Source organism: Protopterus annectens, chromosome 11.part0 (genome assembly GCF_019279795.1).
Source record: "Protopterus annectens isolate FY-2018-M chromosome 11.part0, PAN1.0, whole genome shotgun sequence".
NCBI classification, from domain to species: domain Eukaryota; kingdom Metazoa; phylum Chordata; order Ceratodontiformes; family Protopteridae; genus Protopterus; species Protopterus annectens.
The window spans coordinates 317,849,065-317,862,656 of record NC_056745.1 but is presented as its reverse complement, the minus strand read 5'-3'; the positions used below and the strand labels follow the sequence as shown (position 1 = coordinate 317,862,656).

General features: G+C 37.9%; 1 protein-coding gene across 1 annotated transcript in view; it reads right to left on the bottom strand.

Moving 5' to 3' along the window:
* The window catches only part of LOC122815364 (dynein axonemal heavy chain 3-like), a 4,921,723-nt gene that overhangs the window by 1,591,602 nt on the left and 3,316,529 nt on the right, over nucleotides 1-13,592 (bottom strand). The gene's annotated exons all lie outside the window — the stretch shown is intronic.

The following is a 13,592-nucleotide window of genomic DNA, read 5'->3' as shown; positions in this document are numbered from 1 at the left end:
TCATGGTGGTTACTTTTGCAGGGGGGGTAGGAGGGATATGGATTTCCAAGGTGATTAGTTTGTGGTTGTATCTAACCAGGGAGGAGCTGACTATTGGTATAGAGCAACGATCGCCCATGTTAGAAATGACCAGGTCAAGGATGTTGCTACCTCTAGTGGGGGAAAGAACAAGCTGGTCCAGGGCATTGGAAGTAATGAATTCCAGGAAATGTTGGGCAAGTGTATTGGTACATGAGAAGTTTTCCCAGTTAATGGAGGGGTAGTTGAAGTCACCCAGTATGAGTGTGTTAGGTTGGACCCTAATATTCTCCAGGGTGCTTAGGAACATGGAGTGAGTGTCTTGGGACATGGTTGGGGACCTATAACAGGCTATGACCTGAATCACTGTCTTCCCCAATGTTAGCTGCACCTGAAGTATCTCTGATGCATTTTTTTGGCTACCAGTCTGGAGGTGTGCGCATCCTTTATGAATATGGAAACACCACCACCTTTGGAGCTTCGGTCCAAATTCTGGGGCCGAAAGGTGTGGAATGAGTTATAGCCTGGTAGTGCAGGAGTGCTTTCTGCTGCCTTGAACCAGGTCAAATGTCAATGCTCTCCATTTTAAGGAGTGCTTTGAGTGAGTGCATTTTGAGATTTAGACTTCTAGCATTGAGCAGCATGACCCTCAGATTGCATTTGTTTGTAGCTGTCACGGTGGTAATTTGGTCCTTGGAAAACTGCCTAAGAAAGGCACTATAGGAGTGGCAAGAGCCTTGGCCAGTATCCAGAAGCCCAGAGATGACAGATGCAGGCCATCTCTGGCAAAACATTAAGGTCTGTCAATCATGTCATCCCAGGCAGACGGATACTGGATCCCCTTAGAATGACGCCAGAAACTTAGCCAGTTGTTGAAATCAATAATTTTCTGCTTGTACTGTGGGATCATTCTGGGTGATGGTAGGATGCTGCTCAGAGCTACGGTCATACCCGCCTGGGCTACATAATCTGAGAGCTCCTCCATGTCTCTTTTCATGTAGTCCAGGGAGGTACATCTCAGGTCATTCACACCCACATGTATAATGACAGAGTCATATTTGTACCCATTGTTGGGGGACCCAAGTCTTCTATGTTACTATTACTGTATCAGGTAATGGTTTGCCTTGTTCTAGTGTATCCTATAATTTCACACAATTTAGGTTCCTAGTCACAGAAACACAATGCATGCTAATTTTATAAAGACAATATTTTTTTTTTTTCAATTTTTTAAGGGAAAAATAAAATTCTGAAATCTGGACTGAGTGCTTGGAAACATGAGATTTCATAGGATTTGTTATTTTAGGCCAGAGCACTTATGTAGTATAACTTGAATTTCTTATTATATGTGCTGTTTGAAAAATTGTCAGTTCGTTTTATTTTTTATTTTGTACTTTAAACCTGTTTTAATTTTGTTTATATATAAACACATTACAGATGCAATGGAATTGTAGCAATGACTAGAAATTAGACTTGATAATCAATAGTATTTTTCCTACAAATGCAGCTCATGAGAATGAAATTTCATTCTCAATAGCCATAAAGCAATGTTCCTGAACTAAGTAGAAGTCAGATGAACATCAAATGAAGGAAATACAAACCAATGATGATTGAAAAAATAGGGTTTGCTACAGGTGCTCATGTGCTAGAGGCACACAACACACTTGCTCAATGCTACTTGCTCTAAATGGCAAGTGCCCTCGCTTCCAGCAGCCCACTTCTAATTAATTATCTAGGCCTCTGACCCTAATGAACTACTTAGCCCTACCAGAGCAATAACTCTGACTCCAACACTCCCAATTGTTTCCTAACCCTAACCATAGCACTCCCCTGCACTCCCTGACCCTAAAGTTACCTGATTACTCCTTATATCTACAACTTAACTCCCCCTACTTAATACTAAAAGTCTCTGTCACTCCTTTAATGAAAAACTGCATTCTCATTCCCACAGTCTCCTCTCCCATCCTGCTCTTTGAGCCTAAATCACCCCTCCCATTGCCTGACTCTAAACTTCCCTCCTATTCCCTAAATGTAAAACTCACCTCCTGTCCCATTCCCTAAACCTGAAGTCACAGATATGTCCTAACTTGAAAAACTCCACTCCTTTCCCACTTCCTAACTCTAAAACTCTCATTCTTTACAGCTGAATCCCCCAACTGATTTGCTACCTGAAATCCTAACCTGCACTCCCAGCCCCTCCCTGTCCTACTCCCTCTACGCAGATGCCATGCTTACCTTGCTCAAACTCGGCTACTGTGTTCAGGTGAGATGTGGCAGCTCCTCTCTCTCTCTCTCTCTCTCTCTCTCTCCACATGGCTGCCACAACTCACCCAAACATGAGCAGTCACCAGTGCAAGCTACAAGACACCACAGCCTTTGCTTTTGAGACAGTGGACTTCAAGTGCCTGGAACTCAAGACATTGTACCAGACCCAAAAAAAAAAATTCTGCTCTAGCTGTAGTAAGCTTTCCACTACCAAGGCTTCATCTGACAAAAATAATTGGTACTTGCGTATTATCGCAACCACATTTCCACCCGGAAAAACGTCTGTTCTCCAAGCCGTACTTGTGCAGGAAAACAATGAGATTGTCCTGCAAAATGTAACATTTCCATACAGAAGTCCAGCTTTGCCCTTTTAAAAGGGTGGATTACAGTTTTGGGCATCTGAAACACTGACAACATTATAGGTTTGTTTGGGGTTTATACAACTCAACTTTTAATGTCATGAATGCACTTCACTGTTTGAAAATGGATTTAACACATGGATGTATACTTGCAATGTGTTGTGAACTGTTTTGCTAATGGTCAATAGTATGATGCAGTGTTATGTACATAAAATGTGGATTTTTTTTTGTTTCCAGAAACAGCAGCAGACCAATTTTAGCGGGGGTCAAGGTTTTCAGAAATTCTACCTTTTTTTCTGATGCAGCCCTGCTGCAGTACATAAACAGTTTGCATTACATGCTTGCCCATGGCCACTTCTGTCACATAACGTTTTTCACAGAGATTGTGTAGCTGCAGTTATTTGGAAATACTTATGGCCCTTACAATAATTCCAGACATGTCAGTACACTCGGGATCAGTTCTTTTCATTAGAAGCAAAGTTTGTCCATTTCTGTTGACACAGCTTCAAAAAAATAGTAATGTGACCTAAAGATACAGGACTATCAGACATGATGTCATTTCTTTTAGCAAACATTTATACCACATCTTTCTACATTTGTACTTTTCTTGGATAAACTTTATGGGACTACATTTTCTGGCAGGAGTACGGCTTGGAAAAAAGACGTTTCTCCTGTTGGAAATGTGGTTGCGATAATACGCAAGTACCAAATAACCTTTCTATACCACAGTAGATGTATACATTCATGCACCAATGATACACCAAGCCATACGTGTGACTTGATTAATTAAGGTTTAAAAACAAGCACATTAATTTTATTCCATTCAAATCTCCCTGATGTTTAATTGTTTAAAGCATTACTACAACTACAGTAAAGTATTCTTTTAAAATTTATTTATTTGACATTTGTTGACCAGGAAAGTCTGACTGACTGGGTCTGGAACCCATTTTCAGCAGAGGCCAGGGGAAAAAAGCTCCACAGAGTAAAAAACATTGATAAAATAAAAGTACTGAGATATTAAATTTACTTATGAGAGTGTAGGTTACAGTAAACATTGAAAGCGGACAATTAGTATAAAATATCACAGCAAACATAGAAATCAAGAAATATACAGAGATATAAGTTTATACAGTTGGTTTAACACTATAATTCTTTTTAGGTAGACTTTTGGAATACAGTTTGAAAAAGTCATATATTTAGATAGCACATGTATATGATTTTTTTAATTTTAGGAAGACTGGAGGTATAAATTTAAAAAAGGAGGAACAACAGTCAACTAATATACATCAGTAGGGCTGGCAGCAAATTTAGAGAGAAAGGAAAAAGAGGAGCTTAGATTCAGTGGTCCATCTGCATTTCCTTTATTGTATCATTACCGCTTTAATGAATTACTGCTCTTATTTTTTGTCCCCCCCCCAAAATAACAATCGGTATAGGCAGGAAACCAAAAAAAAATGTTACAGAGTTGCATAAAAAGCAGTGATGAACAAATATAATCTGACTGTATTAGCAACAGAATACAGGATAATTATACACAAGACAGAATGAAAAGTGTAATGATTTGTCAGTAGATAAGCACAAGCTGCTAAACAGGAGGGACGAATACTATCTTGCACCACAAAAAGGTGAGTAAACAGCTCATTCAGGTATGGGTGCTGGGCATGCCATTGTACATGGTAATTGTCGGATGTGCTGCTTGCAATCAATAAAACTACATATCTACTAACTTCTACTGCCCTAACATATGTAAATATTTAAATATTACTGAAACTTTGGAGTTCTTTGGTTGATCCTGAAAAGAGACACTTATTTCAATTTGATTTATCAAGCTAAAAAAAAAAAATAAAACAATAAAGAAAAAAATGTCTACATGGTATTGTAGTTAGGAGCCACCACTCTCCATTTTTCAAGTATGTATTATTGGAATATTATACACTGGTATGTTTCTCTACAATCATAAAATCCCAAAGAAAAGTTTATAGAAGTTATACTACAGTTGCAATTCCTCTATGAAACCTTGAATTAGAAGCTGCCAAGGAACTAAAATATCTAACACAAATGCCTGAAGTACCAAAAGGGTGAAATCTCCAACTGTAAGTGTATTTTGTCATGGAGAAGGGGGCAAGACTCCTTGCACCCCCTATTTGGTAGGCAAGCCACCCAACCTCAAACTTATATATACCAAGTTGACAGTAGCACAAACACAAAGAATAGCAAAATTTCTCAAAACAAATGAACCACTGTTGATGTACACTTAGAAATCGCACCAGCAGTGATTTTCTATGGGAAAAAATGCTCAGAAATCTTTTCCTTAGCGTCAGTGAGCATTTGATGCTTACAAAATTAAATATTCATGCGCTGCTGATTTTATGTAGGGATTATCATATAACAACCTCACAAAGAAGAGAATAAAAGAATGAAATAGCTCTGAAAGGAATTATAAAATGGAGTAACTAATGGTATGCAATTTTAGTAAACAGATACAAAATAGTTCATTCTCTGCTCATCTTAGGAATGATTAATGCCATTTAATATAAACTTTCCAGTTTTAAAACTGTTTGTCCCATGTTGCCCCTGGCAGAAAAGGATAAAGCCCTGAGTCTATCACAGATGATTTACTGTGGTAGAGGTATAGCAGTTTGCAGGGTTAACAGACTGGCATTTTCTGTAACACCCAACTCACACCTCCACCAGGGAATGAATGGGCTGGTGGACTTTTGACTTGATGGCAGAATAAATAGGTCAGTTAGATGCATGAAATGATTTTTTTCCAAAAAGGCTCCCCATACACTTAAATGAATATGGTACTATGTAATACCTTGGTAAAATAAATGTCTAAAAGTCATATAGTGAAGAGATCTTATCTAATAGTAAAATGAAAGCAAGGGGTCTTAGAATTCAAGTAATTGACAAACTGTAACAACATGGGGATGTTTGAAATTCAGTCTATCTTAAGGTCATCCAAAAACATTCACCACATACCTGCAAAGAAGATGTCCATTGCAAATATACACGTTAGAAAAAGCAAGTGAAAATATTAGCATGGATGGGAAGAAAAGTAACCCCTACTGCTGCACTATTAAGCCACCAAAACAGAAAGCTTTCTTTACTAGGAAGTGATCCATCAGCTGAACCACAAGTTCCACAATTTCTGGAGACAACTGACCTATTTCTCTCCAAATGAAAAGTGCTGGCTTGTCGCCCTGCTGGTTAGGGAATGTTGATATTAATGAATTAATTAAATATGAAGTACGCATATGCCAGGCTCCAGCAGCACTTCTGTTACCAGCTAAAGAGACTGAATTACTGCCACAATGCCATTCAGCTGGACAGTTTACTTGCCTGTGATATGCACTCCAATCCAAGTGGGAAGTAAATCCTAGTATCCCAAACACAAATTAATTTTTTAACTGCATCAAAATGCAGATTAATTCTACTTCTGAACTATTTCAACCAGTTTTCTGTTTTTCCTCACTGGTAAGCATTGAATCATAAATAATGCTAAAAAAACATAGTTTAATTCTTTCTCTCTTGTTTTTAGTTATGTGTGAATTTAAGTATTGTCCTCTTTGTTTCAATTTAAAACATGCTTGTCTTGTGTACTTAAGAGTAGATATATCATTTTACTTTGTTTATAGATTTCCACTGGCACAAAACAACAGCTGTCTACTTCTTATTCAGTAGGTGGGATACCTCTTTAAAAAGTACTCATGTAAAAAAAAATAGCACAAAGCAAGGTGGAAATAATCAATCCTGACATATTCAGCTAGCAGACAAAATTCTGTGATAAATATACCTAAAAAAAAAAAAAAAAAAAAAAAAAAAAACAGAACAGCTTTGCAGCTTGAAATTGTTTTTTTTTTTAATGACAAATCACTCACAGTGGATAAGGGCTTTAAAAACAGTCTCTACAACAATCAGGTAAGCTTGAGGATATTTCAAATACAAATTATTCTAAGGTAGCAATGTTGTGAAATTATATATTAGATTTTTTTATAAAAGAGAAAAAGCAGCAGGCTAAGGTATTCTTGTCACGCCTATCTGAATAAATCATGAGCCATTTTATAATGCCAACCATCAAAGGAACGTGTGGGTAAAATAATTCTTCAGGCTCTTCCATCATTACTCATTTAAAAATATCTGTCACAGAATTATTTGAGGTTTTCTTTGACTTCTTTCTATGTCTCTCATCAGAACAGATCTTAGATTGTCTTCATCATATTAAAGTCCAAACACTGGTAGGAGGTATAATTCACAAAGTAAAATTTATGAGAAAAAAAGAAAAAGACTCGGGTAGTAAGTGGGTGGTGCATAACAGCTGCAGCCCAGTCACATTCCATATGGAAAAGCCACATCCCTTTTATTAGGAAAGCAGAGGTGCACAAGTAAAGCAATGCGCCAGAAACACTAACATAGTTCAAATATCCATTCCCTCCTACAAAAGTCAACAAAGCTGACAAAGTAGGTATGTCTTCTCTGTTACATACATGATTAGGACATGTATAATTGTTATTTTTAAAACAATGATGCTGCTTTTTCATATATTTTTTCTTATCCCGTTTAGGTTATTTCTTTAATTTTTAATTTGTTATGCTTTCACTTTAAAAGGGTGTACATTGCAATCATGCTGGTGTTAGGTTGAAGGAAACCTTTTGCTGGCACAGTTGGAGTAGATGGGTTATTCTGGGACAATTGGATTGTCTTCAGCAGACAGATAATCCTAGCACAGCTAGTTTGGTTTAGGCAGATTGGTAATTTTGGTACAGATAGATTGGCTAATGCAGATGGACAGCCATGGCACAGTTAAAGTGAATAAGGCAGGTGTGTAATCATAACACAGCTTGAATGGTTAAGGCAGATGTGTAATCATGTCACAGCTGGATTGGGTAAGACAGATGTGTAATTCTGACACAGCTGGATTAGCTAAAACAGATGAGTAATACCATCATATATGGCTTGGCTAAAACAAATGGGTTGTTCAGCACAGATGGACTGCCTGAGGCAAATGGATTTGTACTCAGAAATGGGTATTTTTTAGTTCCTTTAAAAGTTCATTCAGATCACTAGGATAGGGGTTGGTAAGTCAAGCATTTTAGAAACCTAGGAAAAGAGTTACTGAGGAAAAAAGTAATCTGTTGTGCAGATGGCAATGAGAAAAAAGTTTTGCTTGAGCACCAACCTTACAGTACTGGCTAATGTTAAATAAGATTTTGTAGCCATTTGTCACATTTATTTTTAATTTAAAAAATCATTTGCTCACCTCAGGATATAAAGAAGTTTGAAGAAAAATGCTGGCAATTATTGCTACACCTGCAGCTCATGCACACCAGTTTTGCTTCCAGGCTCCTTTTCTGACTTCCCCTAATCCACTTCAAAACCCCACCCCCCACCCTAACTAGCCTCTACTACTTTATGGAAATAACAGCTCTGTTTGGGCAGATATGGTCTACAGATAAAATGGGTGACGGGTTATTCACACTACACAGTTTATACAACTAGCAGGCAGTAAAGCAAACTATAACAATGAAAGAGCAATTTGCTCAGGAAAGGGGAAGCAGGTCCTTAGGCAAATACATTGACACAAAAAGATGCAACCCTTTTCAGTTTAAGGCATTAACTGATATTAATAAGAAACAGAGTCATAACTAGGCAAGTGTAGTAGTGTATCAGACTTTGATAGTTATGAGGTGGACAGGTAGCCCAATCATAAGCATGTTGATAGGCTATAGTTAACTCAAGGACACAACATTAGTCAGACTAGAAGCATGAATTATTTTAGTTATTATTTAACCGTGGTGGTGCAGCAGTAGCATTGTTGCCTCACAGCAAGAGGTTCTTCCGTTCGATTCTCAGCTAGAGTGCGGGAAGTGCCTTCTGTGTGGAGTCTGCATGTCCCCCCCACGGTTGGATGGGTGTTCGAAAGACATGCGTAAATGGGCGTGCCTTCGTTGAAGGTTGGACATCGAGCTGGCACCTCAGCATTCGTGAAAATCGACTGCTAATCATTAATGGACCGGAGTTCCGATATGGCGACCCCTAACCAGGAAAAGCCGAAAGACAAACATTATTTAAGTGGACAGGAAGACCATTCATGAAGGAAAAGCAAGATGATAAGGTCAAATTGGCATTAATAAACTAGGCAAACAAATTAATGGACATTGGTAAAAGAAATAATGCCTTACATAGAGCCTTTTTTGTTTATTGCATGTTAGTTAAATTAAAGTACTGTATTACATAGAATCATGACATGAAGAGTCATATGCTATGAGCTGCTAATAAGCTTCATGCTATAGTTGTGGGTTTGATTCCTTCAGTTTCTACTTGCACAGTATGCAAGTCTGAACAAGTCACCTTACCAGATAGTGATCATAGGTTTGTCCTGTTAAAAATGCAGCTGTGCTTTGTGTGTTTATGTAAATTAACAAAAATAAATAAATAAATAAATAAATGAATAAAATATTAATATCAAGTGAGGATGAAGACTCGCATTTGATTTCAGGTTGTATGCATTAGTCAGGAAAAATGTAGTTTATATGCCAGATGAGAATTGCTGCCCCAAAACTTGTAGTAGTCATGCACAAGTGTGATGAAATGTATTCATGCTGTGTCTAGTGAACAACAAGTGCTGTAAACTGTAACATTTACCTTTAAGTAAAACTGTACATTTTAAAGAAAGCAGATCACTTACAGAACCTGTAAGCTAGGCAGGAAACTTTCAAGATCATAACAGATGGCCAGATGTGTATACATTTGCCTTATACATGCTGACTAGCTCAAATGGTATGGCCAAATTATCTTCAAATGAATAACAAGTAGCCATACAAGAACATTGTCTATAATCTGACTTCCTAGATGAAAAGCTGAGTTGCTACTGTATTGTCAAGTAGTGGTAGAAAGTATGTCATGCCAACAGCACAGGCAAGGGGGCTTCATGTGTATAAAGGGTTGCCAGACTAATATATGACTTAAAGGGTTGCCAGACTAAGATATGACTATTTTCAAATTAGACATAGCCAGGTGGCTACTGCCTTACCAAGAGTGGTTAACCAGAGGGTGTGGTGTTTGATAGACTTCAATGGCATAGCTGAACTGCTCCAGATTTAAAACAAAAAAATAACAAAAATCCCACAGTTCTTGATATTATTTTCCATAGGTATTGGATCATGTCCACTGAAAAAAGTGGGTTGGATAGTAATAATGTACAGGGTCTAAGAGAATAATGTCAAGTTAAAAGGGCTTCAAGTACAAAGGGATCGAAGTACATAAGATGGACTGGACAAGCAAGACTTCGAGTCTGCTCTGAAAGAGGCCATTGGTCTAGTGGGATTAGCCCAGTCATCAAAATGCAAATAAATAAAAATAAATAAAAAATGTGGTGCCTAATTCAGCTCCCAGTAGACAGTCAGGTGGTTATTCCTGTGATGGTGATGGCTAGTAAGAATAAGCACTGACTGTTGCCATCTTTTGCAACAGAAATGGAAACTGAGTCTATTAACAGTGGCCAGAGACATTGGCCACAATTTATTTCCCTGCAGACTTACTCCTGAGTGTCCACTCTACAGATGAGGTGAATAGGAAGAAAAAGTTGTTAGCTGGCCCCTGTAGCTTAGCTGGAGGGTCCGTGGATATAAATGTTGCTTTAGCTGGGAGGTCACTCTCCTGATAAGGGTAACTATGACAAATCATTACACAGAACAGGGGGGGGCACAAAAACTTGCTGATACATAAATAAGATTAAAGCATAAACATTTTCCTTCAGCAATAAGTATGATTATATGATACTGTAGTGCCCATGCCTCAGAGTTTCTTTTTCAACATAAAAAGACAAAGATAAAAAATGGTCATTTTGAAATTTTATATCTCCTGTGAAAATTGCTCCTCTGACAAGCACATTCACAACATTCAGAAACTGGCTATAACCCTTGCCTAGAAATGGAATCTTCACTGAAGTATAGCAGGGTTCAGGTTTACAGATACTCATACATGGGCAAAAGTGTGAAGACCCTTGATGGATATGTGGTCATAAAGTAGTCAGGGACCTAATTTTGGATATTAGCTTACTCCTTTGGTCTAAAAAAAACTAAGGTGTCAACCAGAGTTTATTGTCACATCCCTCATCTTTAATAGCATGAAAATAGGAGGGGAGGGGCTCAGAACGAAAGGGGAAAGGGATGACCTGGCAAAGAAAGTCCTGCTTTTACATTTCAGTTGTTTTATTTTACGTTTTATACATATTTTCATATTCAGTGAACATAACCCACACATGCATATATCTACTATCTAATAACCTAATATCTAATAATTTTCCACGCACAGAATAGATTTCAAGCAGGCCATAGTACCACCACGGCACTGTTTAAATATACCAGTACTGTCAAACAACTAAAAAACAATGGCCAAATGGTTGCCTCAGTATTTCTTAACATATCAAAGGCATTGACACAGTGCCCTATGAACAACTCCTACATGAGCTTGTATCACTTGACATATCTAGAAACACTTTCACTTGGTTCCAAAATTACATATCTGACCACTATCAGTCAGTCAAATGGCAAGATGACCTCTCCTCCCCATTTCCCATTACAGTAGGTGTTCAACAAAGCTCAATTCTTGGGCCTCTGCTCTTCACAGTTCTGACCAATATAACCTACACAAAGCTACTAACCTTGCTTCCATCATACAATGTGCAGATGACTCCACTGTCATCTGCATTGCACCTACAATAAAACTACAAGACAAAAATATTTTACTGCCATTGAGACTTTCTTAGAAAAATACCAGCTCATCCTTAATCCCAACAAAACCAAACAAATGCTGTTCCCTAACCAGTGCCAAAAACAAACTCCCCCAACTATGACTTTACAATAACCTCATCCAATCACACTCTAATTAAACTCACCTCAGGAACCAAGCTACTAGGTATCATTCTAGATGTTAAGTTAAAATTTGACAAACACGTATCTCATGCCATCAAAAACACCCACATTAAATTAGGTTCCCTTTACAGAATAAAACATTTCTTAACAAAATCTTCCAGACAAGCTATTGCCAGGACCCACCTACTATCCACTTTACTCTACTCCCCCGTAAATTTCCTAACCTCAAAAAATCAGACTTAAGCAAATTTGAATCATGCTGCTAACCTGCCCCACAGAACCCATCATCATCTTGCTCTGAAACAACTCAAATGGCTAGAGCTGCCGAACCTACTAACCCTAAATCAACTTACCATAGCATTTTCCATAGTTTACCTACACAACAAATGGGCATCCCTACAGGATCTAGTACAAACCCACCTCAATAACAAGACTCTATGATCCTCAAATAAATTACTACTCGAAGTTACAAAATCCAACAACAGCTCTGGAGACTAACTATATTCTAACTACGTATCTAAATCATGGAACTCCACCACTCCCAGAACATACTAAACACAGCAAACCTAACACACTTCTAAAAACTGCTAAAGTCCCACCTAAATGACAACTGGTTATGCTTCTGCTCCTCACCAGGCTGAACCCATTTCTCCCCTCTTCACCCTCTCTCTTCCTATTCTCCACTTTCACTATATCTTTATACTTACTGTATACCTTACTTACTCCCCTCCTCACCGTCTCTCTTCCTATTCTCCACTTTCACTATATCTTTATACTTACTGTATACCTTACTTACTCCCATCCTCATCCTTTCACTTCCTATTCTCCACTTTCACTATATCTTTATACTTACTGTATACCTTACTTACTCCCCTCCTCACCCTCTCTCTTCCTATTCTCCACTTTCACTATATCTTTATACTTACTGTATACCTTACTTACTCCCCTCCTCACCCTCTCTCTTCCTATTCTCCACTTTCACTATATCTTTATACTTACTGAATACCTTACTTACTCCCCTCCTCACCCTCTCTCTTCCTATTCTCCACTTTCACTATATCTTTATACTTACTGTATACCTTACTTACTCCCATCCTCACCCTCTCTCTTCCTATTCTCCATGGTCACTATATCTTTATACTTACTGTATACCTTACTTACTCCCATCCTCACCCTCTCTCTTCCTATTCTCCACAGTCACTATATCTTTATGTTTACTGTATACCTTACTTACTCCCATCCTCACCCTCTCTCTTCCTATTCTCCACTTTCACTATATCTTTATACTTACTGTATACCTTACTTACTCCCATCCTCACCCTCTCTCTTCCTATTGTCCGCAGTCACTATATCTTTATGTTTACTGAATACCTTACTTACTCCCACCCTCACCCTCTCTCTTCCTATTCTCCACTTTCACTATATCTTTATACTTACTGTATACCTTACTTACTCCCCTCCTCACCCTCTCTCTTCCTATTCTCCACTTTCACTATATCTTTATACTTACTGTATACCTTACTTACTCCCATCCTCACCCTCTCTCTTCCTATTCTCCACGGTCACTATATCTTTATACTTACTGTATACCTTACTTACTCCCCTCCTCACCCTCTCTTCCTATTCTCCACTTTCACTATATCTTTATACTTACTGTATACCTTACTTACTCCCCTCCTCACCCTCTCTCTTCCTATTCTCCACTTTCACTATATCTTTATACTTACTGTATACCTTACTTACTCCCATCCTCACCCTCTCTCCACCTACTCTCCACTTTCAATATCTCTGTATTTGCTTACTGATCCTATTTTACTGAATATAAGTATAATAACATTAAACATAATTTACAGTACCAAACAGGCATCTCTGTTACACTACTCCATTGTATAGTAAGCTGTTGTATCTCTGAGACACTACTCCACTGAATGATTTCTTGTTACTAAGTGTAATTGCCAAACTATGTTACTAAGTGATCCTGTTAGCTTTATTACTAACTTATAATGTGTTACTATGTGAATTATTACTATAATTTCTCTGATTGTTTCACTATTGTTTAAAATACTTACTGTTATGT